This window comes from Amblyomma maculatum, chromosome 1 (genome assembly GCF_055883805.1).
Source record: "Amblyomma maculatum isolate TAMU_Amacu chromosome 1, ASM5588380v1, whole genome shotgun sequence".
Taxonomy (NCBI): domain Eukaryota; kingdom Metazoa; phylum Arthropoda; class Arachnida; order Ixodida; family Ixodidae; genus Amblyomma; species Amblyomma maculatum.
This window is the reverse complement of record NC_139344.1, coordinates 256,275,147-256,300,174: the sequence shown is the minus strand read 5'-3', so window position 1 is coordinate 256,300,174 and position 25,028 is coordinate 256,275,147. Positions and strand designations below refer to the sequence as shown.

General features: G+C 44.7%; 1 protein-coding gene across 15 annotated transcripts in view; it reads right to left on the bottom strand.

The window, feature by feature from the left end:
* LOC146206288 (uncharacterized) overlaps positions 1-25,028 on the bottom strand; it is an 84,417-nt gene that overhangs the window by 32,968 nt on the left and 26,421 nt on the right. For 7 of the 15 annotated variants that reach the window (XR_014704422.1, XM_084590909.1, XM_084590901.1 and 4 more), the window contains 2 exons: positions 21,047-21,192; positions 20,413-20,545 (listed from right to left, as the gene is read on the bottom strand). The exons of 5 other annotated variants lie outside the window; for them this stretch is intronic. The gene's annotated coding sequence lies outside the window, so the exon portion shown is untranslated. Of the gene's footprint in view, positions 1-20,412; positions 20,546-21,046; positions 21,193-22,397; positions 22,484-25,028 lie in introns of all 15 variants that reach the window. 3 more of the 15 variants (XM_084590903.1, XM_084590902.1, XM_084590905.1) reach the window with 2 other exon arrangements.

The following is a 25,028-nucleotide window of genomic DNA, read 5'->3' as shown; positions in this document are numbered from 1 at the left end:
GTGGCGCCATCTAGCGGCCGAGTTTTGAGCAACCGGCATGCTGGTATGTGGGGCCCCATCCACGGAACAGGCGACAAGTAGCGCAAATCGGCATTTTGGAGCTTTCGCGTGTAATGTTTTGCTTTCTGAAAGTACCTAGCTGAAAGAAAAAAATTTTCAGTAGCAGTGAAGCTATTCGGTCAGAAATGACAAAAAATTATGCTCCTGATCAGGTTGGCTGAAGGCTACAAGCCTGATTACAATTAGTGTGTACCTTTGATGTGGTACAGAGAGGCGGCGGCGCACCACTGGCCGCGAGGGCAGCTTTCGATCTACTTTTTATTTCTTAATTATTTCTAGAAACGGCTTACCGTAACAATTTGAGGAAAAAAAGCAAGCGAATGTAGCCGTTTCATGTCACGTTTAGGAGCAATGCTAATCGCGCTACATTTGTTGGGTCAACCGATCATTCATATACTCTTTACTGCTTGAGCGGCTACTGTGGAAGTTCCCACACCTCCACAGGGGTTCTATTCTTAAGTATCCATTATCCATTTCGGATCCATTTAATCTACCCTGGCTACTTTTGTTGGGTGACAATCAGGCAGTGTTTTCAAGCATCCACTACCAGGCAATCGGATTTCAGCATTGTCTACATGACTTAGCCACCTGTTTGCCAGTATGTGCGGGTAGTGGCGATGACTTGTCAATGGTGGGAGCTGCTATCCTGCAATTTCTCTGACTGGGCGTTAGTTGTGTTTGTCCGACGCTGCCGTCATGCTGACATCCAAATACAAGATACAATGGACAATTGATACCTACGAAATGGTGACCTTAAATTATGTCCCATAATGACCTCATCAAAAGTTGCTTTTGTCAACAATTATATAGTCCACTTTTCATCGCAAGGTTTGCTTACTGCAAGCAATCGCTGCTATTCCTATGATCATATTCCCCTTTATCATTGGCAGCAATGCGTGTTTAAAAAAAATATATATTGTAGCGCTGTTTAACTAAACAAGTTGACAACCAATTTATTAGTATATCGTTGTCTTCAAGTGAGACAGGATCTTTCATACTTGCATTAACCTCAGGTGACTAAATCGAAATAGTTCTTCTTTACCTGGCAGCATCTCATAAATATTTGCCGCAAGGAATATCATCCGCTTGTTGTCCAAAGACTGCCGTTGTTGCACGGGTATTCAGTTTTCCGGTCCCTACTCGACAAACAGTGTTCGGAACTCGCACGAAAGGCTGCCAAAGCTAAACATTTTCGGTTGTGGCTTGAAATTCAGAAGCTGCAAGTGGAACAGTGTAGAGTGACACACGCACATACCACTGTTGTTAATCCTGTTAAAAATAAATCTTCTGGTAATTATCTCCTTTTGGTTATTTTTTTTGTTAATGCAAGTAACTGAGTAAAAAAAAGATTGTGCTAACCGCGGCAGCTCTTAGCAGCTAAACTGCGGCCGGCGGAAATGAAGCAATCAGGGAAATGAAGGAAAGAAAGGGGCGAAAGAAGAAAGAACAGGGAAAGAAAGCACATCGCTCGCATCAGCTAATCGGCGTAGATGCTTTGCGGCTATTCAAGACACTCTGTGTGAAAAAGACTGCAACGTGTGCCCTTTTTCCGTAGAATGCCCTGCCGCTCCCGCTGCTATCCCCGCGTCCCCACATACCAGACAGGAGGAGCCGCGCAGCGCGTTCTGGTTTGAGGCTATTTTCCTCCTCGCCGCGAAAACGGTCTATAGACTGTTTTACCGAGAGCAAGCAGGAGAGGAGGAAAATACTCTCTAACCAGATTCCTTGCGCTGGCACAATGTTGCCAGTACCGAGTGGGCTGTGCATTCGCACGCTTCATGCATAGCAGAGTGGCCTTGCCCCTCACTACATTGTCGTTTGAGAGACTTAAATACCTTTATTAGCGCCCCTTTTAGTCGTAATGTCATCGGGACAGCAATGCATGATCATGGACTGCGCAAACAATAAAAGAACTCACAAGATGATTGCCGAGAGTGTATGCGGGAAGCATGCATTGACAGTCCGAGTGCGGCTGTGATATGTTCCTGCTTCACTGGTTTCCAGTCTATCCTGATTTATTTCACCTATAAAAGTTTTGTGTAAGCCAGATAGACTTAGTACCAATGATGGACTCACGAATATGATGCCCATTTTACTTCCTCCGCCGTAATAAACACGCATGCCGGGCAGGCCGTGCCCCCGCAAGCCCTCCGCGCCAACGATACAGTGGATCTCTTCTGCCAGCGCAAGAAGAGCGTGCTAAAATCTGTTCTTCACTTGAGCAATAAGCCAACAGCAATCTTTCTTGCGGATTTCTGACCCATACTGTGCTATTGATAATTGCAATACAAAAAAGTTTCGCAATCACATTGCCACTGGTTCGCCGCGCGACTCGTCTGCACGCTGGCTCCGCTGCTACGGCGTCACCGAAATTTACATCTTTCTTTTACTGATACAATGCAATCGGCAGTAAGGCAGTTCCATGAGCGACCATTTACTCTAGCGCTGAGCAATTACAAAGCGCCGTCGAGTGTGCCTTCAATGCGAAACAATTTAGGCCTAGCGACGGCTAGGGAGTAGTGAGCAGCGCTCGGCAAGAGTGCCGTCGTCCGCCACGTCAGCGGGAGGCGCTGCTTTCGTAAGCACTGCTTTATGTGCTGCAAATTTGTTGTCTTCGTTCATGGTGCAGCTGAGAGCGCACGTTTTTCAACGTTTTGCTCAACAATACGTCGTGCAAACGATGCTCCTACGACACACGGGACGGGGATACGATGTAGTTGCGCAGCAGGACGAACACCAAGGCTGCATAAAAATGTACTTTAGGCACTACTTCCTTTATGTGCTGTTCTTGAACCATGGTTTAACTTGAAATTAAACATTGTTGAAGCAAGACAGCTCGATCATATATCGAAATGGGCCGCACTTCAAGTTATTAATGTGGCAATGACTGGAAAGCATATCTTTTGTAGGATCTGTATTCTGCGTTCAGTAGCTGCCCGTACGGTTCATTCGCTGTGTGTTTGTGTGTATAGTTGCCATTTACCATTGCAATTATAGCATATAATTGAAAATGCATGTATCGTGTAAGATACAACAAATACATCCTCACTGCGGAAGCGGAGCGCAGTTCTTCGCAGTCGCCCCGGCCGCTAGTGCTGTTTCCAACAGTTGCCACCATGCCAAACGGATGGTATACAGTTTGCTGGCGCGCTCAAACAAAGCACAAAATAGCACCAATGTGTCTGATAGCTTTCAAAAGCACCGCGAAACAGCAGTTTTACACTGCAGCACAACAGCATCAACATGCACTGCACAGCCCAAAATGGTGTTAAGAGGAGCCGGAGCGGACTTTCCCAGTTTGGCTCATACGGGGCGCCACCATCAAACTAAGCTGCGCCCAGGCATCGAAACTAAAATAGTCTATACACTGCAGTAACACTACTCGTATCCTTTGGTCAAATGTGTACAATGTGTAGTCCCTCTTACACACCTGCCAACCTGGTGAGATCAAAAATCGGGAGCTTTTCATTAATGGCCCAGCTCTCAGAAAATTGAGCATTAGTGCCAACATGAATGTAGTGAGCGAAAACTCATGAGCATGGCACTGACAAGCAGTGCATGGCAGGTGACATGACTGTACGCTGACTGGACATAGAATACTGAATAGCCTGATGTTACACTTGGCAGGAGCTGCCAACTTGGGTCACTCCTTTCATATAGGAGGGTGGTATCAGAACCATCCTGCTAGGACCCTTGTACTCACGTTTTCCCTAGACTATGCAGGCACATTCTTATGACTTGGTTATGTATGGTGGTAGCCTACACTATCGTTCCCTACCCTTAAAGGCAGAGCTTAAGTGTCCCCCGTAATTTTTTATTCGCATCAACTAGGTGGAGGTGTTCGCTCAGTTTCAGGCCTTTTAGACCTTTTACACAGACCTTGCAGTAGCAAACTTTATTAGCTTTAACAATCTGTTGAATTATTTTGCTCAGAGCATGATCCATAATGACAGCCCTTCAAACTGCCACCAGAAAAGTTTGAGGGTTGTTTTGCCCACTGCTGAGCGGAACTCAGTTCTAGTTTAAGTTTCAGTTTCAAATCACCTTTGCTGTTGTGAGACATGCTGACATGAGTGAGCCAGTGAGGGGGCCAATCTATTAACCAAGACAGTGCTTGGCAAGGCAAAGCCAAACCAACCAACAACTTGAAATGGAAACAATTTTAGTGCAATGTCCCAATTAAGAAAAAAATCAACTGTGAGGCAGCATACCTCAGTCTGCTGCAAATCCCTGGCCCATCATACTATCAGCTTTAAAAAACTTCCTTCACATACACCAGTGAAAGTAGTGGAGTGAACATTATGTGGCAGAGAAAAAAACACTTTGTTTTATTCATAAAGCATATGACGACATTTGATACACGGTTACGCTAGAAGGCTCCAAAGTAAAAACTGAACATTATGTGGCAGAGAAGAATGTTATAAGTTTTATTCATAAAGCCTACAACGTTTACTACATGGTTACACAAGGAGGCCCAAAGTTCTGGGGAGGGGGTGGGAGCTCTTGACATTAGGAAAATAAAAGGTAATACAAATTGCAGCAAACAGTGGTTGCAGTTATACGGTAATTAAAATTTTTAAATTAGCAGTAGCAAGCAAGTAAGCCAAATGCAGTGAATAAATAGCACTTCGAATAGTTCATTAGGCATCAATGAATATATTCATAAAATTTTGTTAAATACAGATCTGGAATGAATTTTTTTAAAAAGCACACGATGATTCAATTTCAAGAAGCAAAGTGTTTCACAGTGATATGCTGGCCTGGCAAATTTGCCATAGTTTGTTGAAACCTTAGGAAGAAAATTGCAGTAAGACCTCTTTGATGCGTTTTTTTTCTTTTAATGCCTAAAAAAACGTATTATCAAGGAAAACGTATGATCCGAACAGCCCAATTTTGAAAAAATTTAACTGCTAATGAAGTACACAGGCATTTAGGGTTTAGACTAACTGCATAAAAGTACAGATTAGCATTTAGAGACATCCAGTATGCACAGCTCCTTTTTTAGCTCTTGCAGAATTGAGTCCATATTTGTGTTTTCCTAGGTGCGGAAGAGATTTAGTAACAGATCCCGTTCGTAGAAGGCAATGATGAGCAGAGATCGCTTCCTTAGTTGTTTCCGGATGCTTCGCCCTTTTACACTGATGACAAGTGTAGGAGCCATCCCAATAACTTACAACTTCCACGTTTTTGCTTATTCTGCGTCCCTTAGGCCCGGCACGCAAGTATGCAAGCGAAAAATTGTAGTTATCAAATGGTTCACCCCTATGCTCTTAGGGCATCACAAAGAAGCCACCGCGTTCCTCCTCATGAAGTCATGTTTCTGCGGGAACGAGCGCCTCCCTCATATATTGGCTTTCTTTGATGCTTCGCCCCTTCGCATCAATGCACTGCAGGAAAGCAACTGTGGCAAGTGAGTGCCGCTGATCAGTTTTTCATGTCACAAGCGCTCGTTAGCACATGTCAGGTTTATCGCAAAAATATTAAAAATGACCACAAATTGTCAAAATTTCAAACGTAGTAGCCGGGAAATCGTGTAACCCAGGAACATATTAACCGGGAGAAAAATAGTGTAACTCTATGGGAGATGTTTTACAGCCCGCGATTTTGAGCATATAGAATGGGAAATCATATGAATAGGAAACTTATCAACCAGATTCCACTGTATAGCACTCAGAAAGCCGGGTGTTATTTCTATTATTTAAGTCACCAATCGAAAAAGCTTTAGCCCAATATTGTGGTTTATTAATCTGTACATGATGTGCGAAAGCTTCAAAAAAAATTCGAGGGATTCAACGCTGCTGAGCCGATAGTGGTGTGAAAGCTTTGGCTGCGGCCGACCAAGTGTTGCATTGAATGCATCAAAGTTCATCGGCGTTCTAGGCAGAATCCATTTTCATGCCTTGTGCACGTGATGCCGGCAGACGCTTTCCTGCTCCACTCGGCCACCATAACTGAGTCAGTTCTCCACGGCGGCGCATGCATGCGCAGTGTGGAAACTACCCTTCTCCTCCTCTCCGCACCAGAGCACACATCTGCTGGGATGCCGTTACCCTCCTCTTTCTCTCTGTAGCGAGCGCAGCGGTGGAACACCTGTGGAATGGCGCAGCTGGTTGCCATGCTAACGGCGCATGTGCATTAGTGGCCTCTGCCTGGAACCTCGAAATGAGCTTCTACTAGCCTAGCCTAGTGCTGCCTTTGCTACAAAAGTTGGCGGAAGGGTAAGATATCTAGCTGATGGTAAAGTGGGGCAGAGATGGAGAGTAATGGGCTAAACGTCATTAATCTAACTGCTTGGTTTTGAAAGTGCTGAATGTGACTTAAATGTGTATATGTATTACCTCAGAAGACGAGCAATATGAGAGATGATCGTATATGAGCATAGTACAGTGACACGATAATATAAGGCTGAAAACAGTGGTGGGTTTTTAAATTATACAAAGGCCAAAAGAAACCGTTTTTAGTAAAAAATGAGCATGCAGATTAAAGTACACCAAGGAAAGTGCCTGTGTCAGAAGGTCGTAGAACGTGTCCATTAAGACACACAGATGCCGATAAAGGAAATGAAATCAGAGGTGAATAGAAAATAAGAAACTTTGTTTGGTTTGGTTTTGTGGGGTTTAACGTCCCAAAGCAACTTAGGCTATGAGAGACGCCGTAGTGGAGGACTCCGGAAATTTCGACCACCTGGGGTTCTTTAACGTGCACTGACATCGCACAGCACACGAGCGCCTTGCTTTTTGCCTCCACCGAAAAGCTGCCACCGAGGCCGGGATTCGATCCCGCGTCCTTGGGAATAAGAAACTTTGTTTTTGCTGAAGTAATGCGTACTACAATGAAATGTTATTGAGACCAGCATTAAGTTTTTGTTCCAAAATGGTCACAGTTTTTCCAGATGTGAAAACTGTGGTGTCCTCTGCAACTATAGTTCAGTTAACATGATTCAACGAGTTAGGCAAATCATTATTATATATCAGGAAAAGTAAAGGCCTTAAAATAGACCCTTCAGAAACTCCCATGGTTCTAAACTTTGCACATGTTATTATTTACTTGAACGATTTGGGATAGGTTAGATAGATAGGTCTGAAGAAGTAACGGTGTACCACAAATTCCCCAAGCATATTAGTTTGCACAGAGAAATGCAGTGGTTAATTGGATCAAAAGTTTTGGTTAAATCCATAAATACTGCTCCAATGATAAGACCATCGTCAACAGATGCTTAATATTGTCAGTAAAAGACAAGGAAGCAAGTTCAGTGGAAAATCTTTGACGGAAACCAAATTGGTGAAGTGAAATAAGTTGTTTTGGTAGGTATGCCATGAGTCGTGTCGATAATTTTGCCAAAAACGGGGAGAATGTAAACTGGACGGTAGCTTGTAATAAATTCCCAGTCACCTTTTTTTAAACATGAGAACAATTTTGACAACCTTCAAACGTTAGGAAACGATAGAACAAAATATTGTCATGTAGCTGTTTGGGCAGGGAACACAAGACTTCCATAGGGATTAGTGGCAGTGGGACAAGAGCCAAGTACTCTGAGAGTGATTCGAAGCAGACCTTCAGCCTCTTCCACAGGGTTCACAAGGCTCACAAAGAAGCAGCCACTTAACGACTGCTGCTGCAGACGTGGCATTACCCCTCCCTAGAAAAACAGATCCTATACACTCACAAGAAAAAAGAAGCAAAGAAAGAAAAGAACGAAAAGAATTCACAAAAAACATCCAGTTATGGTGCGGCATTAGGACACCAGAGAAGTTCTCGCGAAAAGTAAGCTTTCATTTGCACGATGTTGGCCCCTTCGGGTTTCTACAGATGGCGAGTGGTGGTGAAGTAGCCATCCAGAACAACTTCATATGTGATGTCGCTCAGACGGCATAACACTTTGTAGAGGCCAAAGTATTGCTTAAGCAGTTTCTAGGAAAGTCCGCAATGTCGAATCAGAGTCCCCACTCTCTACTCAGTTTTTCCTCTGGTTCAAACTTCACTACTCGGCGACAGTGATTGCAGCGCCGGGTGTCTCAACATTGCTGGTTCATATGCGCACTTTCACAAGCTGTCAGGCTTCTGCGTGCTAGATAAATGCCTCTACACCACCTTCGAGGTCATAATTGTCACGAGGCAACATGGCTTTAAGCATTGTGGACACTTAAAGGCCATGCAGTAGAAAGAAGGGCATCATTTGCGTGGTTTCTTGTTGCGCTCTGTTGTACACAAATGCAATGTACGATCGGACGTCATCCCAAGACCGATGTTCAACGTCTGCGTACAGGCGCCCAAATCTAACTGGCGTGTTCGAGCGGCGACTTTTCTGTGCGTCAGCGCCCTATGACGGAGCGAAGTTGGAAACAGGATGAGGCTAAGCGCATGCCCACAAAGCACGCTCAACTGGACGGAACAGCCTGGCAGACGACGCGTCTAGCTGAGCGTCCTTTGTGAGCATGCGCTTAGCCTCATCCTGTTTCCAACTTCGCTCCGTCATAGGGCGCTGACGCACAGAAAAGTCGCCGCTCGCGCACGCCAGTTAAAGATTTGGGCGCCTGTACATGGAAATCATGATAGCGAGAGTTTTGCTTAGACGTTTGACAAGGCCATCCTTCTGGGGATGGTAAACATTAGAATTATGATGGGCAGCGCCACTCATCTGCATTATGAATTCCATCAGTTTGGCAATAAAAGCAGTGCCTTGGTTCGTTATTCTAAGTGATGGGGCGCTGTGTCTGTCCAAGGACTATGCCCTCGACGAAAAATTTTTGCTGCCACCTTGGAGCGCCTTTGTTTTAGCATCGCACGTGAGATAATCCGCTGCGATTATCCACCTGTTACCATTGGAGGAAGTTGAAAATGGGCCCAATAGATCCATGCTAGCTTGCTCAAATAAGAATCTGGGCATTTGTACATGCTGCAGTTAATCAGACCGCCTTACAAGTGGTGTTTTCTATCGCTGGCAACCTTGACATGTTTGCACGTAGTGTCAAACTGCCACCGCAAGTTTTGGCCTGTAATAACTCTTTTTAATGCGAACCAGAGTTCCCTCAGTGAACGACAGCGGGCACGTCATGATAGGCCTGCGATATTTCTTTACGGAGAGAGTGCAGTACGATGAGGTACCGTATAAACCAGAATATAGGTCGAGATATTTTTTTACGCAAACTAAAGTCACCCCTCGTCTTATATAGCAATCTTTAGCAGAATTTGAGGCACAGTCTGGTAACAAGTGGCATGCCTACTTGTGAATCATGCCTACTTGTGAATGAACAGTAGTGGTCTTTAGCAGAATTTGAGGCACAGTCTGGTAACAAGTGACGTGCCTGCTTGTGAACGAACAGCCAAAACCGCATTGACATCCTGCAATCGCTTGCATTTCTTTTTTCATCCCAAGTGCACTTATCTTCGTGAGCGCTCTTTCGTTCGAACTGTGAGAGTATAAAATGCCTCTTTAGCAATGATTAGTGGCATGTGGAGGCAGTTTACAGTGGCTTTCCAGAAAAAGTCATGTTCGTCGAAGTGAACGGCAACATGGCCGCTCTTTCAGCGACAGTTCGACGTTTCAGAAAAGATTGAGCATGCAGTGCCATGGACAAGATCAGCTGTTCACATGCAACCTTGCAAGAAGTGCTGCGTGAGCAACAGACTTAATGGAGCTATATAAAACACATTGGGAAGTGGCGAGCAGCAAAGAGTCGTCTTCCGACGACGCTGCTGAAAGCATGGAGTGAGATCTTAGCTCCAGTGATGCAGGGACCTGTTCGATGCTGTAAATATGATATGCGCTTTTTATATGCGCTGTAATATGATATTTTTATTGTATTGTTTCACTTCATGATAAGGGGTCAACCTATATTCCCACTCGACCTATAATATGGTTTATACGTTAATCTCTTCCCGTTGCCACAAAGTTAATCTTGTATAAAACACCATTTTGCATACAAAATAAGGCCTGCTCTCTAGCAAAGGAACGGAGTACTCTGATGTAAGCGCTTCCAGGAAGTCCATGAGTAGTGTGAGCTCCGTGTCCTCACACTGCTGCTGTTAAACAGTGATGGTGTCAACGGCTCTGATAAGAGGGAAGCCTAGGTGGGAGGGAAGTGAGGGAGGCTTCACACGCAGCCTTGAAAGGAGACTGGGACAAGCAGTTGGCATTGTTGTATTGGCACCCGGACTTATACATGATGGTCATGTCGAACTCCTGAAGACGTAAGCTCTAACGTGCAACGTGTCCAGAGGGATCTCGCAAGTTTGCCAACCAGCTAAGGGAGTGATGGTCGCTCACGACCCGAAAGTGCCAGCGATAAAGAGACGGTCAAAACTTCACCAATGCCCATACAACAGCATATTCTTTTTCACTAGTGGACTAACTGGACTCTGCATAGGACAAAGTCGAGTAGCATACGAGATGACTCGCTCGACGCCGTCCTGCCACTGGACGAGTACAGCGGCGAGACCTATATTGCTTGCATCCATGTGGACCAGTCTCAGCATGAGCATCAAAGTGGGCAAGTACAAGTGGTGCCATAATTCAGTGAATGCCTGTTACTGTTCATCTGTCCAGGTGAAGGCGATGTCATCTCTGGTGAGAAGAGTCAATGACACTGCAATTCGGAAAACGTTTGCAATAAATCAGTGATAATAAGAGCAGAAACCTCTTAAATTCCGGACCCTCTTCTTGTCGCAGGGAGTAGGGAAGCGAGACGGCTGTAGTTTTGGATGGATTGGGCTGGACGCCTCAGTGATTGACAACGTAGCCCAAGAACAGGATGTTTTCATAACCAAAATGGCATTTTTCAGGCTTAAACATGAGGCCAGCAGATCATATAGCTTGTAGCACAGTGGAACAGCGCTGAAGATGTTTCTCGAATGCTGCCAAAAATATGCATCCAGACAGACCTGGCATATTTGCCATTTAAGACAGGACAAGACTGCATCTATCATCTCCACGGTGATACTCGGTACAGGTTCTGTTGCACTGGTCGAATACATTCATTGGTCATTATGCGGTGCTTGGTTAGCGGCATCTGCATGACTGCGGTGGTGGACGAGCAAGATTCTTGAGATCTAGACAGCAGGGCTAGGAGTCCATCCTTCTCGGCCAGTGGTAGAGCGGGGTTCACATCTAGAGTGAATTGCTCCATTTGGTAGGCAGATGTGCCGTTTTGAAGTGTGAAGCAATCGTAAGTTTCGGTGATTTCTTCAAAACATACAACAGCGGTGTTCCGTTTGTTATCAAATTTGTGAGGAGTACATACGCTAAGCCACTGTTCCGATGGACGATAGCGTGTGCAACGCAGACACCATGATGTAGCAGTAGCTCAGTGTCCTGTTTTTAAGCTGGTCGCTGCATTTGATGGTAACGAGTGCACATGAGCGCGGTAGAATTGTTACATCTGCGTCAATGGCACAAAGGTGCGTAGCAACGTTCAGAATCAGCTGAGGTCGTTACAGGCATTGAAAGTGTGACCAAACGACGCAGAACATTGATGACAGTGCCATGCTTTCGTAAGAAGTCCATAGGAAGTATGAGGTCTTTGCAACAGTGAGGCAGGACTAAAAAAACTGCAACAACAAGATCCAAGCTCCTATCGGTGTCATAAGTGACCTCCAGCAGTACGAATTTGCGGCCCCAGTCACTGTTTTGATCTTGGTAAGCCGATCCACAAGATTTTCTAATTATTAAGAAGCTTGCTCCAGTGTTCACTAAAGCGGTCAATGGGTGCCCGTCGACGAGAACAGAAAGGAAGTCGTAGAATTGTACCGAGTCATCACAGCATGTCTTTGAGATGGCGATTTCATGCTAACATAGGTGAAAGGTCTTCTGCCACAAATTTAACCATAGAAAGATGAATTGAGTCTAAACCTAGCCCCATTGTTTTCAGCAAAAAGAATTTCTTTTTCCACTTCATCTAGACACGAGGGATGCAAGAAGAAAATTCAGTATACGAGGCAGGTTAGACAACGATGGCTTATCATGGAGGCCTACTAGTGAAGCAAAATGATTGATCACTGAAGGCACTTGAAATGTCATTAGGGTCAGTATATGTGCCTGTGTGTTTTATTTTCATTGGATAGGGGTTGGAGCATTTACTAAAGGGACAGAACACTGACCAAAATATGTAATGGGATTGCGGTGGAAATGAAAAGACCTTGCATTGCCTTGTATGGTATAGATCGAGCACTACAATATCAAAGAAGCAAGGGCTTATAATTTTAATTTGGCATTGAAAGTCGCATGAAAACAACTGGTGTCACCTCTTACAATGAAACAGTGTAATTATCACTGCAGTAACCCACGTGACCACATCTTGGAAAAATGCTATTCTTTGAAGAGTGCTCATGTTGTTTTTATTATATTTTGCACTCTCTCCGCTCCACATGCCAACAAAAAACAGCCTCCTTTCGCATCGCCTACGATGTGCTTTTAGCATTTGCCATCAGATGGCGCCACAGTGTTTTCAATTTTTTGGATGAAGCGGTGACCATCGCCCACTAAGAATTCTGTTGATGATGTGTATGTTCCTGTGCTGTAACATCCTTGGGTGTAGAAACTTAGCTTGATGCTACTGTGTATTAAACAATGTTTAATTACTGTCTGGCAGGTGAAATTATATTAGTCTTTGGTACAATTACTCTTGCCGACACGCGATCGTCATCACGGTTGCTACTCATGGTTTCCAGTTTTGAACTACATAAAAACGGGCGCATGCACTGATATAAATGCCCTGTAAAATTTTTCTACTGCATTTCTGGCAAAACCATTATGGAATAGACTACTCGAAACAGGAAGCTTTACATTGCACCGAAAATAATTGGACGCTTAGAGTGCAGTGTTCTGTCCCTAAGAGATTTGTTAACGAGCTGCCAATATCAGTGGGTGTCATTAGCACTTTTCAATATTTGGCTTTGATAGTAGTCACGTTAAGCATGTTTTAAAATTCCTGAAAGCGTGTTAGAAAACCTGCGGAACTTATGTTGAAGGGCAGTGTTAAATGGCTGTGACTTGATTTTTTTGTGAAGATTATTCTTCTTCGTTATGGCTTATAGCAAGCCTTTGGTAATACAGTAGAATCTCGGTGATACGAACTCGGCTGATATGAAATTCGGTGTGATACGAATTCATAAAATTCCCCGGCCGAATTGCATTGCGTTCAGTGGGCAAAAAATCGGATGTTCCGAACACTTTTTCTTTTCGCTACGGGTGATACGAACTTCGGTATCACGACCGGTCGAGGCCCATGCACACACGCACAGCGAGAAAAGCGTGCGCAGCGGCGCAGCACTGATAGCACGGATCACGCACACGCACGCGAAAGAAGAAAAAAAAAATTACAGCGGGAAAAAAACCGGCTTAGCAACCCGCGCCAGCAGCGAAGTTGGCGAAGGAAGGCAGCGATATCTTGCCCCCCCCCCCCCCCCCCCTCCCGCTCTCTTTCTCTCCCCTCTCCAAAAGCATGGATGACGTCTTCTTTGCTTATGGAATTCATCACGTACCTCGACTGCAAGATGTCTTGCCACAACAGAAAAATAGTTTTGCTGCTGGACCAGTGCACCGCCCATCCAAAACAAATGACACTACAGAGTGTTAAGGTGGTGTTCCTGCCCCCGAACGCAACAAGTCATTTGCAACCACTGGATGCTGGGATTATAAGGAATGTTAAGCACCATTTCAAAGCTTTGTTGGTGCGTCGCCTTCTCGCGAAGATTGAAAGGAAGGACGCGAATCTCCAGATCACTCTTCTGGACGCTGTGCATTTTCTTGCAATTGCCTGGGATCACGTCGTTCCTACGACCATCGCCAATTGTTTCGCGAAGTGTGGGGTTTTCAAATCCGCTGTGGCTACTGCCTCGCAAGTGCCAGACCCGATTCCCATCGATGTCTGGAATCAACTTGATGTCAACTGTTGCGTCGACGATTTCGTCACTGCGGACGACGACCTCGCCACCTGTGGTCTCCGCACGGTTGAAGATATTGCGGAGGAAGCGTCATCACAGCCTGGCATTCCATGCAGTGACGAAGATGACGACCAAAGCGTTGATGACCCACCGCCGACGGCAGCAGAAACGATGCACGCCATCGATGTTCTGCGGCGCGCCGTGACCTCAGAGTCTGTGCGGGAGAAAACAGCGGCCCAATTTTTCAGTTTTCAAAACTCTGTTATCAGATCTCGCGGAAAAGAAGGTGCAGAAGGATATATGCGATTTCTTTGAACGAAAATAAATATTTCGTACCTGTTGGAAGGCTTAAAAACGGATTTTGCTTGTTTTTTGGTGATACGAAATTTCGGGTGATACGAAAATTTTCGTCTCCCGTTGAATTTTGTATCACCGAGATTCTACTGTACAAGGATTTCAGGAGGAAATGAAAGGACGTTGAATGGTAATGTGACATGTGTAGTAACTAATACAGCCAGCAACTTTTGCAGAAAATTAACTGAAGGCTTTGTTAGGACAGGTTTCGAGTCCCCAAAAGAATAATTTGTACAAGAGGTCAAGGTTGAGGCTGTTGCTGGCTACAGGTGGGGTTAGCTTAGCGGGTTCTGCCGGCAATAACTTTAACGTAACACCACAAATGCTAATTAATGTCCACAAGTCAGGCACATACACGCAATTGCATATAATAGTCACCATCTTGAGGCCAGATCTGAGTCCTATAAGAAAACTAAAAGAAGGCGTTAGGAGTGTAACCTCATTCCTGTCTGCAAGACTGGTTTCCACACAGACTGTCCTGAAGTGTATTTCATGTTTTCTTGAGGAGAGTGAACAGCACACACCTCTCTGCAGTTTACTCTGGAATGTACAGTATTTACTCGCATAAAGTTTGACCACGGATATAGGTCAACCCCTATACACTAGGCTCACCGAGGAATAAAAAAAATTTGAATATAAGTCGACCCATATTTTTGGAAAAACTGAGAAACATGTACACGACAAACCTTTATTCAGAATGAACTTTGCCACTAAATTTCACTAGTCGCTGACAGAAGAAACCACATCATCACCGGAACTGTTTTTCTCTTGGGATGCTTCGCAAGCGACCTCGGCATCCCAAATGACATCGTCCTCGCTGCCGTTGAATGCATTAGAAATGCAGCATTTTTTTAATGCTGACGTGATTATCTCCGCTGGAAGGTCTTCCCACGCATCCTTGACCTATGTCGGCACTTTGCTGAGTGAGGCCCTCTTGCGATGTCCCGTTGGTGTCATGGCTGCACTGTCCTTAGCTAGCCACTCCTTGTAGTATTTGGAGACGCGGTCCTTAAAAGGTTTATCGACGGCATCATCCGGCAGTTGCAACTGAGACGTCATACCACCAGGTATGATGACCTGGTCCATGCCTGCCTTCTGTAAGGCTTCCTTGACAACCGGGTAAATCTGGCCTCTGAATGAGTCCAAGACCAGCATGTTTGGAAGGCCCAAGTCAGCCCTTGGTCGCTTCATCCAAACAGTCTTGAACCATTCTTTGACCATCTCCTGGTTCATAAATCCCTTTTCATTAACGCGGGTGACCACTTTTTTTCGGGAATGATTCATTCTTTGGAAGTGTCTTTCGGCGAAACACGATGTATGACGGCAACTTCCAGCCATCTGCAGTGCAGCACAGCCTAACAGTAAAGCGCGTATGCTCGTGGCCAGTCGTCAACAAGCGCACGTCTTTTGCCCCCTTCGTTGTTATGATGGTAAGACTGGGCATGTCGAAGTACACCGGTGTTTGGTCAGCATTCCCTATCCGGCCAAGACCATAACCCTTCTGATGCCGGAGCTTCAGAACGTAGCGCTGGAATTCTATCAGCCATTCCGCGTACTCTGCTGGCAAATGCTGACAGATGATCGTTCTACGACGAAGGGAGAGTCCGTTGCGCCGCACAAACTTTTGAACCCAACCCCAACTCACTTTGACCCACCTATCCCCTCTTGCTGCGCCAATTGCCGAGCCTTCATTTGTATGTCCCCCTGGTTGGTGGCCCGCAAAAAGCACAACGCCGCCCATTGCAAGCAAACAGTCGATCACGCTATTTCAGCCAACCCCTAATCAACTTTTCATTTACATCGAACTCACGCCGAGCAGCACAGTTGTTCGAGTTCTCCGCAAAAAGAATCACTCGTCGCTTGAAGTCGGCAGTGTAGCTCTGTCGACGTGACATCATCACTCAAACGCACAACTGCGAATGGAATCTCAGAATGGCGACGCAGAGGGAAACAACAAAGACACAAAGACAGGTCTTCCGAGGTATGCGAGCCCCGTATGAAGCCTGTAAAGTAGGCAACCTGAAAGCTAACGTCAACGCCACCTTTATGAAATGGTTAAACCAGTCTTTTAATCAGCAACTTTGTTGCGACTTATTAATTGCACTAACAGTTTTGCTGAATTTAATTGTCACAAATTTTCCATTTTTAATATTTGTATTATGCGCGACAGCGGCTTCGACATGCATGCCGGAGCGTTTGTTTCGGTCCCGACTTCCTCTATAAACTAGCTTTGGTACCTATTTAAATGCCAAAATAGACTCCTTCATAGCTAAGACCACAGAAATGAGCGAAAGAGCGATGCAGGTGCACACTGCGATTCGCCGTTATTTTCGACCGCGAGGTTACCCAGCACTGCTCTATCGTCGGCGCGCCGGCATGGCCGTGCTGAATGTAGTCGCCAGCATTCAAAGTAGTTCCAAACGTTTTTATTAAACTTGCAAACGCTATTTCTTATTTGTGTGTGTGTGCGTGTGTATTTACTGTAAACATACATAAGTATAGTACCATTGTAGCAGACGCTGCTTGAACAGCGAGCGCGACCATAAAATTCCATTGTCTAGCTACTGTTGCTCGTTTTGGTCACGAATATAGGATGAGATTCTTTGGTCATGAATATAGACCGATAGCTAATTATGGATACATTTCTGGAAAAAACAAAGGTTGCCTTATATGCGAGTAAATATGGTACATGCAATAATTTTACGAAGTGATGCGCTCGTTTGTGGAAGGTGAAGAGAAGTGCGTCGAACGCTGGGCCCTCATTGCCTAGCGCCTTGGCTGTCTCTCAATGTGTATATTTTTAATCCCCTATTGTAAATATATTTCTCCTTGTTACAATATTATGCCAAAAAGAACCGTGATTCACAAATGCCGTAGAATCTTCAGATCTGCGTGGTGCCTATGCCTTGCACAAGGGCCTTACTGAAGTGGCCGTAATTGCTTGTGCAATAAAATTATGCAACATGTTTTTATTGATTTTGAAAGATGAGGTCGAGGAGAATAGATGGACGAAGTTTAAAAAATATCGAAAATATTGTTTTTTTAACTGTCCTCAGAAGTTTTCATTGTTCAGTCTTCTTGAAATTAGCGCAATCGCCTCTCTCTATTGATACGTTATATATATATATATATATAAACAAGCTTTAGCTGTTAGATAGCTATGCTGAGAACATAGTGTGGAATTATTGTTGCTCTGCCATAAGCCTTTTTTGAAATAAAGGCCTGCAAATAGGCAAAATTTCGTTTCCCGGGCCGACATTGAGAAATTTTATAAAAACATCTACACTACCCAGGAAAGTGAAATTTAACTGATCAAGAACCTCGGTGATACGAATCTTACAGGGTCGCGAAAAAATTCGTATCATCCGAACATTTGTATCATCAAAACGAACGAAAATAAGTACGCAGAAGCACAGGAAAGGCAGTCGCGCATATCTGCTTACGTCCGAGAAGGTTTATTACGGTCGCGCAGTCACAGCTCGCCACTCGCGGCGCACACAGCGCGACAATCAATCGCGACATCGGCGACGAGCGGGTCTTGTGCCTCCACGGACTTCTCGCGGCGTGCACAGCACAAGAGACAGCGACGTGCCAGGTGCGTGGTGCCGCAGAGTGCTCGCGATGTGTACAGCACGACTAGCGGTCGCAAAGTCTACGATGTGCGGCCCCTGCGCCGGCGTGTGGAAAACGATCGCGATGCCGGCGATGTGCAGTCCGCCCACCTCCGCGTACTTCTCGCGGCGCGTACAGAATGAATGGGGATGGCGACATGCAGGCCGCGCGGCGCCGCAAACCGCTCGCAAATCACAATCGCGGAGCCAGCGATGGCCGGTCCGTGTGCACCCGCCGCGTACGCTGCCGCCAGCTATGGCGGTTACGATGTCTGTGGTTTGTGGGCCACGTGCCGCTGAAAGCTTTTCTTGGCATGAGTCCAACAGAAAATCGCGATGTCAGCGAGGTGCGGACCACGCGTCACCACAAACTACCTTGTGATGTGTACATAAAGAGCGGCTGGCGATTGCGGAGTCAACGATGTGCGGGCAGTGCATAGTGCTCAAGGTTGCGGTTGCAGTTCGCGCGTTCATATCATCCGTAGTGGTGCGGGAGAGTGTTCGGACCATCCGAAATTTTCCACATCGTACACAATGCACTCTGGCCGGAGAATTTCGCGAATTCGTATCAACCGGATTCATATCACCGAGGTTTTACTAATAAAAACATGCATATATTTAGTCAGACAATTTTCATCTACCGAACATTAAAATATTTTGTGTAATTCATAACCATAGTTGGCCTAAACAGCAAAGTGCAGCACTCCACTTGTTTGTAATTATTAATTCCCTGTGCCTCGAAAAAAATTTTGACAGCAAAACCAATTGGAGATCTCTTCTTTTTGAAATAAATATAAAAGGTCGACTGACCACCCTTTGTTCGATCTTGCGCGGAAACACCCAAAAACCAAACCATTGCGGCAATTTTATATATATTTTTTTTGCGGCAGTCGTTCACCCTTCCACTTATGAGTCATCAACGAAAAGACACTATCAGTCGCGATCATGACGCCAGCTGTTAGCACCGTTTGCTTCAAAAGGCATTTGCACTACCACGCGTTCCAGTGATTGTGTGGCATTGGAGGGCACCCACCCTAAACGTGACATAAAGTGAAAACTAGGCCTGCACAACCGGACGAGCGCTAGCACTCTGCCAAGTCCCCCCCCCCCCCTCCACGCGCGAAACGAAAGGATGCGCTAACGAACGCTTTTTCTTTTCCTTTTTTTTCAAATTCTCATTGGCAAAAGTGTGTATATGTGTGTGTGTGGGGGGGGGGGGGGGTCATTATGTGCATGGCACGAGCAAAACCACGGCGACTTAAGCCATCGCGATGGCTTCTCTGCATGTCACTGGCGTAATGGGGCGAAGCACTCGGAAGCAACCAAGGAAGCAATCTCGGCTCGTCATTTCTTCTACAAACCAGATCTGTTGCTAAATCTCTTCTGTGCTTAGGACAACCCAAATGCGGACTGAATTCTGCGAGCACTAAAAAAAGGAGCTCTGCATACTCCATGTCCATAAATGCTAATTTACATTTTTATGCAGTGCGGATCTCAATTCTAAATGCCTTTGTACCTCATTCAGCAGTTAGTTTTTTAAACATTAGGTCATTCAAATCATATGTTTGCTTGGTTAATATGCTTTTTTTTCTCGGGATTTTTTCAAAACCATATCAACGAGGCTTTACTACTGTTTTAGTCAATGGTTTACGAATGAGATACTTGGCAGAACCAATAAACAAAAAATAGGGTAGTGCTAAATGACAGGGTACTGAATTACGGCGGCAGTATGATCTACGGTCATATTGGAGAGAATATTGTCATTTAATGTGCTAGGACCAGAAGCCTTACATCTGGTGGGGGTTCAATTAAGGATGAGAGACTGCAACCGAGGAAACACCTTATACAGCCAGCTCGAGATGGACTGCTAGAATTGATAGTATTGATACTTATATGTCCCCGTTCTTATTTTCATTGATTAAGGTATTAAAGACTGTTGCCGAATTGGGAACAGAAGACAGAGTACGAAGATGGTGTACGCTAAATGAAAGAGACTATAGTATCACGATTATTGATAGGCATAAATTTATGATCAAATTCTAACCAAACAGACTCGCATTGTGGAAGGTTAAAAGCAAGATCAGCACGACCCATGTATAGCAACAATTATTTCATGAATATGGCAGAGCCTCTGCTACGGCAAACATCAGGACTAGAAAACTTAGAAATATAGACTTGTAAACTGCACAGACTTTCTTCGTTAGGTGGTAGCCATGTTTCTGATAAACATACGAGCGAGAACGTGTTGTTAAAAGATTAAAAGAAAAGTATCAAGATCATGATGCCTACAAAGACTACGGATATTACAGTGTATTACTGATAATAATGGCAATATATTTTTTAACAATGTATGCATTTGAAGGCATGAGTAAACATAACAGTCATAAACATGGTTATGCAACTTTAAGAACACGAAGGAAAAAAGGACGGAACGGTCTGTGATGGCTCCTAGGTCGCTCTCGCTTTCTATCCAAAAAAAAAAAACAACTGTTCTTGTTTTACTGACCTGAAAAATGCAGTATCAACTCCCAAAAATTTCAATCCATTTGCTTTATTTTTCAGCTCAAGGGGACTGCCAAACAAGCGCTTCTTCTCAGGTGTCAGATGGCCACTGACATACAGCGGCTTATCGTTTTCTGCTGAAAAAAAAACAATGTCATTGTCAGCCTTGTGGCTTTTCTACAAATGCAGTCTTCTTCATTCTCGAGCAGAAACGTGCTATAATATTGGTTCCATCCTTAAGCAGGCATATCATGAACAGTGTCAATATCGACAGCCAAAATGGGACATGCAACTTTCTCAACAATGGCCAACACAATTTCAAGACAGTTTTCATTTTCAGTGCAGGGGACTCCTTTTACGCTTAAATTGTCTATGCGTGAGTATTGCTCAAGTGAAACAAACCATTCACTGAGTTGTTTTCATTCTTCAGCACGTCCTATCTCTGCTTTACAGACTCATACAATTTGTTGGACATGCTAAGGCTTTCTTTCATTAAAGCTATTTCATCCCTAAGGGTCCTAACTTTCTTGGACAGTTCAGCAAATGTTGGCATAACTCAATCAAGCACAAAAAACAGTAGCAGCAGTGGCAGCAGCTAATAGCAAGAATACCACCACACAAAAAAAATTAACACCAACCTGCAGTAAGCGCAGCCACAGATTAGACAATGTGTCGAAGCTGCAACCACCGCTGCCAAAGTGAAGAGCAGAGTTGATGCACGGTTCTTCAAGTAGAAGCGCTGCAGCCAGCAGGTGTCATTGTGTCACGCCAATCCGATCAGTCACTGCAACGTGTTGTAAAGCATGCAGATATCAGTTGCAGGGTAACTCCCTCTGGCTATAGCAAAGCCTGCAGTAAGAGGAGTCACAGATTAGGCAATGTGTAGAAGCTGCAACCAATGTCTTCAAACAGTGACCCAAGGGGACCTACAACTATGGTTCAGACCATGACTTTAAGCCCAACAGGGACATTTCCGGTGAAATGAATAAAGGCTATTATAAGAACAAACTGCAAAATATCTGCCCCAAGCACAGCTAGCTTACTGCAACCAGAAAATCCCCACATCATACTCCAACTCGAACAAGGGCAGGGGAGAGGGAGCATCAAAATAACGGCTTGAGGGGCTAGTTGGTGCTGCATCGTATTCAGATATCTGGCGCAACAAACACAAACACAAGAGAAGATACACAACCACACGCGCGTGTGTTGTGTATCTTCTCTTGTGTTTGTGTTTGTTGCGCCACATATCTGAATACGAGAGGGAGCATGCTCAGTCTGCACCGGCTGATGAGTAAAAATAGTTAAAATAGTGGGGGGAGAGGGGGGGGACATGTGACTCTGCCTTTAAACGTACGGCACAACAGCATCAATGGTTTCCATCTACAGCTACCTTGACAGATCCTCGTTTGCATAGATGAACTTTGCTACTTGCTTAGTCACTAATCTCTTAAAGAGACAGAACATTAGAATTTAGGTCTCGAATTTTTTTCGCCGCAATGATAAGATTGATATCTAAACTGCTCGATTCCATAGCGATTTTGGTAGAAACACTGCAGAAAATTTTTAACGAGAATTTTTCGATCAGTGCATGCACCCATTTTTATGTGGTCCGATGCTGGAAACCACAAGCAGCGACCACGATGATGACTAGTGGTCAGCAAAAAAGACGTACCGAAAACAAATATAAATTTCACTCGCCAGACAGTAATTAGACATTTTTTTGCTTAGAGTAGCATCCTTTTCACTTTTACACTCAAGGCTGTTACGGCACAATAACGCACGCCTCATCGACGAAAGTTATAGTGGGCACTATCATCGCACCATTCAAGGAATTCCAAACACTATGCCGCCATCTAGTGGCAAAATCTGAAAGCATGCCTCTCGCAGTGCGAAAGGAGGGGTAGTTTTTATTTAAGGATGCAGTGGAGAGAGTGCAAAATATAATTATGACAAGCACTTCTAAAAGAAAATAGAACAGTGTGCACTTGCCAATATGACTAAGTGGATCAAGAGCAGTGTGACTTGGGATCAAAGGGTTCTTGGATTCAATGCCCATTTCACCCTCCATAAGGTTCCTGTAAACTTGGCCATGTCATATGGACTCGTGGCCTCACACAACTTGCTGACCAATTAGCGCCTGACTATGTCACCTGCCAACTACAGTAGACTCATTAATTTAGCCTTCAAGGAACCACACTAAGTGTTCAAATTAAATAAAAGCTTTAATTAGCAAATGGGCCTGAAAAAAACTGCCAAAATCTGTTTGCATCACACTAATTTCATCTGCATGACTGCATACGAAATGAAACCCAAGTGAGGACGACCATTTTCACCAGTTTCTTCAACCGATTTGTTTTGTGCATACTATCGAAAAAAATTGAAGAATTACTCCAAACTATACAGGCGAAAATCATAGGCATTGCGGTGAAGCGCGCAGTGTAATGAAACCGCACGTGACCTATGCGCAGCTTTAGCACTAGCACACTGAAGGCAGCATATGGATGTATGCGAGGGATCTATGTGTAGGCATTAGAACAGCATGACACCATCACAAAACAAAAATGAAATCGCTGACGCGTCAATAAGAGCAAGACTAGCTGATGCTATCGCAGCTGCAGGATGGTGTAAAGTTAAGGAAAGCGATACCGGAACTAGCAACGGAGCTTTATTTTGGAAATGGGGAACTTTCAATCATTGCTGTGCCTGCCACAATAGAATAAAGTGTGTGTATATCACTGTTCTGTGCAATTCAGTTTCAGGAAAATTATTTCAGTGATTGCTGGTTGTCCAAGTCATACCAGGATGTGACCTCCCCATCCGAACCAACCGGAGCGAGCTCTTTCACTTCTGAATTAACAAGCATACCATGCCATAGACTTATAAGGGCATTGATCAGGGCTGATAATAGTTTGAATTATCTGAAATAACTGGGGTCTAATTGAAGAGATTTTGCTATACAACCTGCCGGAGGCATGCTAGTCATTTTTCACTCAAAGTACTAAAATGCTGATGCCGAGTTTTCCGCTGAACAGAGGCCTTAATGCTGTAACAACAACAAAAAGAAACAGCGCAAAAACAGTCCACCCAGAAAAAACAACACTGCCAACGTTTGGGAAAAACTGGTGTTTTAATATAGTTGAGCCAAAAAGGCATGTGAAACCATGCATTTAGCGTTGTCAGCTCACGATTTTGCTTTGTGTTGAGAAGTTGATGAAGACATGCAACGCACAACGCAAGAGAGTGGCATTAAAGCACGCAGTCTGATAGCTGCGATGATAGCTATGAGGTTCCGCGCTCACTTCCCATGAGGAACACTTAAGTTGGAATCCACTTTGCTCTGAAGAGTATTTTTTCATTGATATGGTCTACGCCACTTCTGCATGTAGAACCCTATAGGCTCTAAGTGCAACGGTGGTGTAGAGATAGAACATCTGCCTCGCATGCAAGAGAACTGTGGTTCGAATCTCGGTGCCGTGCAATTTTCCACCGCACTAAAAGAAAAGAAAGAAAAAAAAACCCGCGTGATGACGAAATTACATAAACAGGTTTGGGCTTGTTTGGTTTGCAGAGTTTAACATCCCAAAGCAACTCAGGCTATGAGAGACACTGTAGTGGAAGACTACGAAAATTTCAACCACCCGGGGTTCTTTAACGCATACTGACATCACACAGCACATGGGTGTCACTCTCTCTTGCCTCCATCAAAACTAGAAGGCGCAAACTGATGCCTGTGAACACCTCCAGAAACTCGTTCCCTCACCAGAACAGGATTTGGCCACTCTCGTGTAGTACAGCTAAACATCTTTGTAAGGAACCTCCATGTAGCAAATTCCTGGATATTACGAAGTTGTCCATTTTCCCAATGCCGCCCCCATTGAAGTGCGTGCATTTAAAAACTCCATGCAACAAAAGTGTTGCGGGGGTTGGCCTTGATATAACGAACTCGCGGTGAAAACTATCTCTTAGTGCTGAATTACTGCAAATTTAAAGATTCCTGCAAGTTTCATAACAAAAAAACACAAACTGACATGAGAGGAACATTTACAATAGCAAAGAGCGACAGGAGTATACAACGTGCCAGCCGACGGCGCATATACGGGGCAAACGCAGTAATCTCGCTGCTTCCACTTATGGAACGTGGTACTACAATACTTAAAGGGACACTAAAGACACCCAAATATGCTATCAAAATCTAATAAACGGCATTTGGTGACACTGTCGCCACATATCCGGCAGCAAAAAATCGAATCATTGCTGAGATATTGCGATAAGAAGTCGGTTTTTTTTTTCGTTCCCGCCCGTCGAATTCAAACTGTTTTCTCCTACTACGTAGTCGGGTAGGAGACGCACACTATGACGCAAGAGGAGACTCCGTGATTGCTGCCGCACGGGGAGCGGAGAATGCTTCGCAGAAACGTGCAGAGAGGCGCATCTGCTGCTCCGAGCTCGTATTTCAGGCACCGCAGGCCCAAACCAAACTATTCGAGCACGCACAAAGTGCCTGAGCCGGAACATCACCGAAACTGAAGTGGACACCTGTAGTGCCGTGTTAGCTGAGAGACTAGCGGCATCTACCGACAAGCGGATGAAAGAGGTATATTTTTATATTTACCTTCCAAC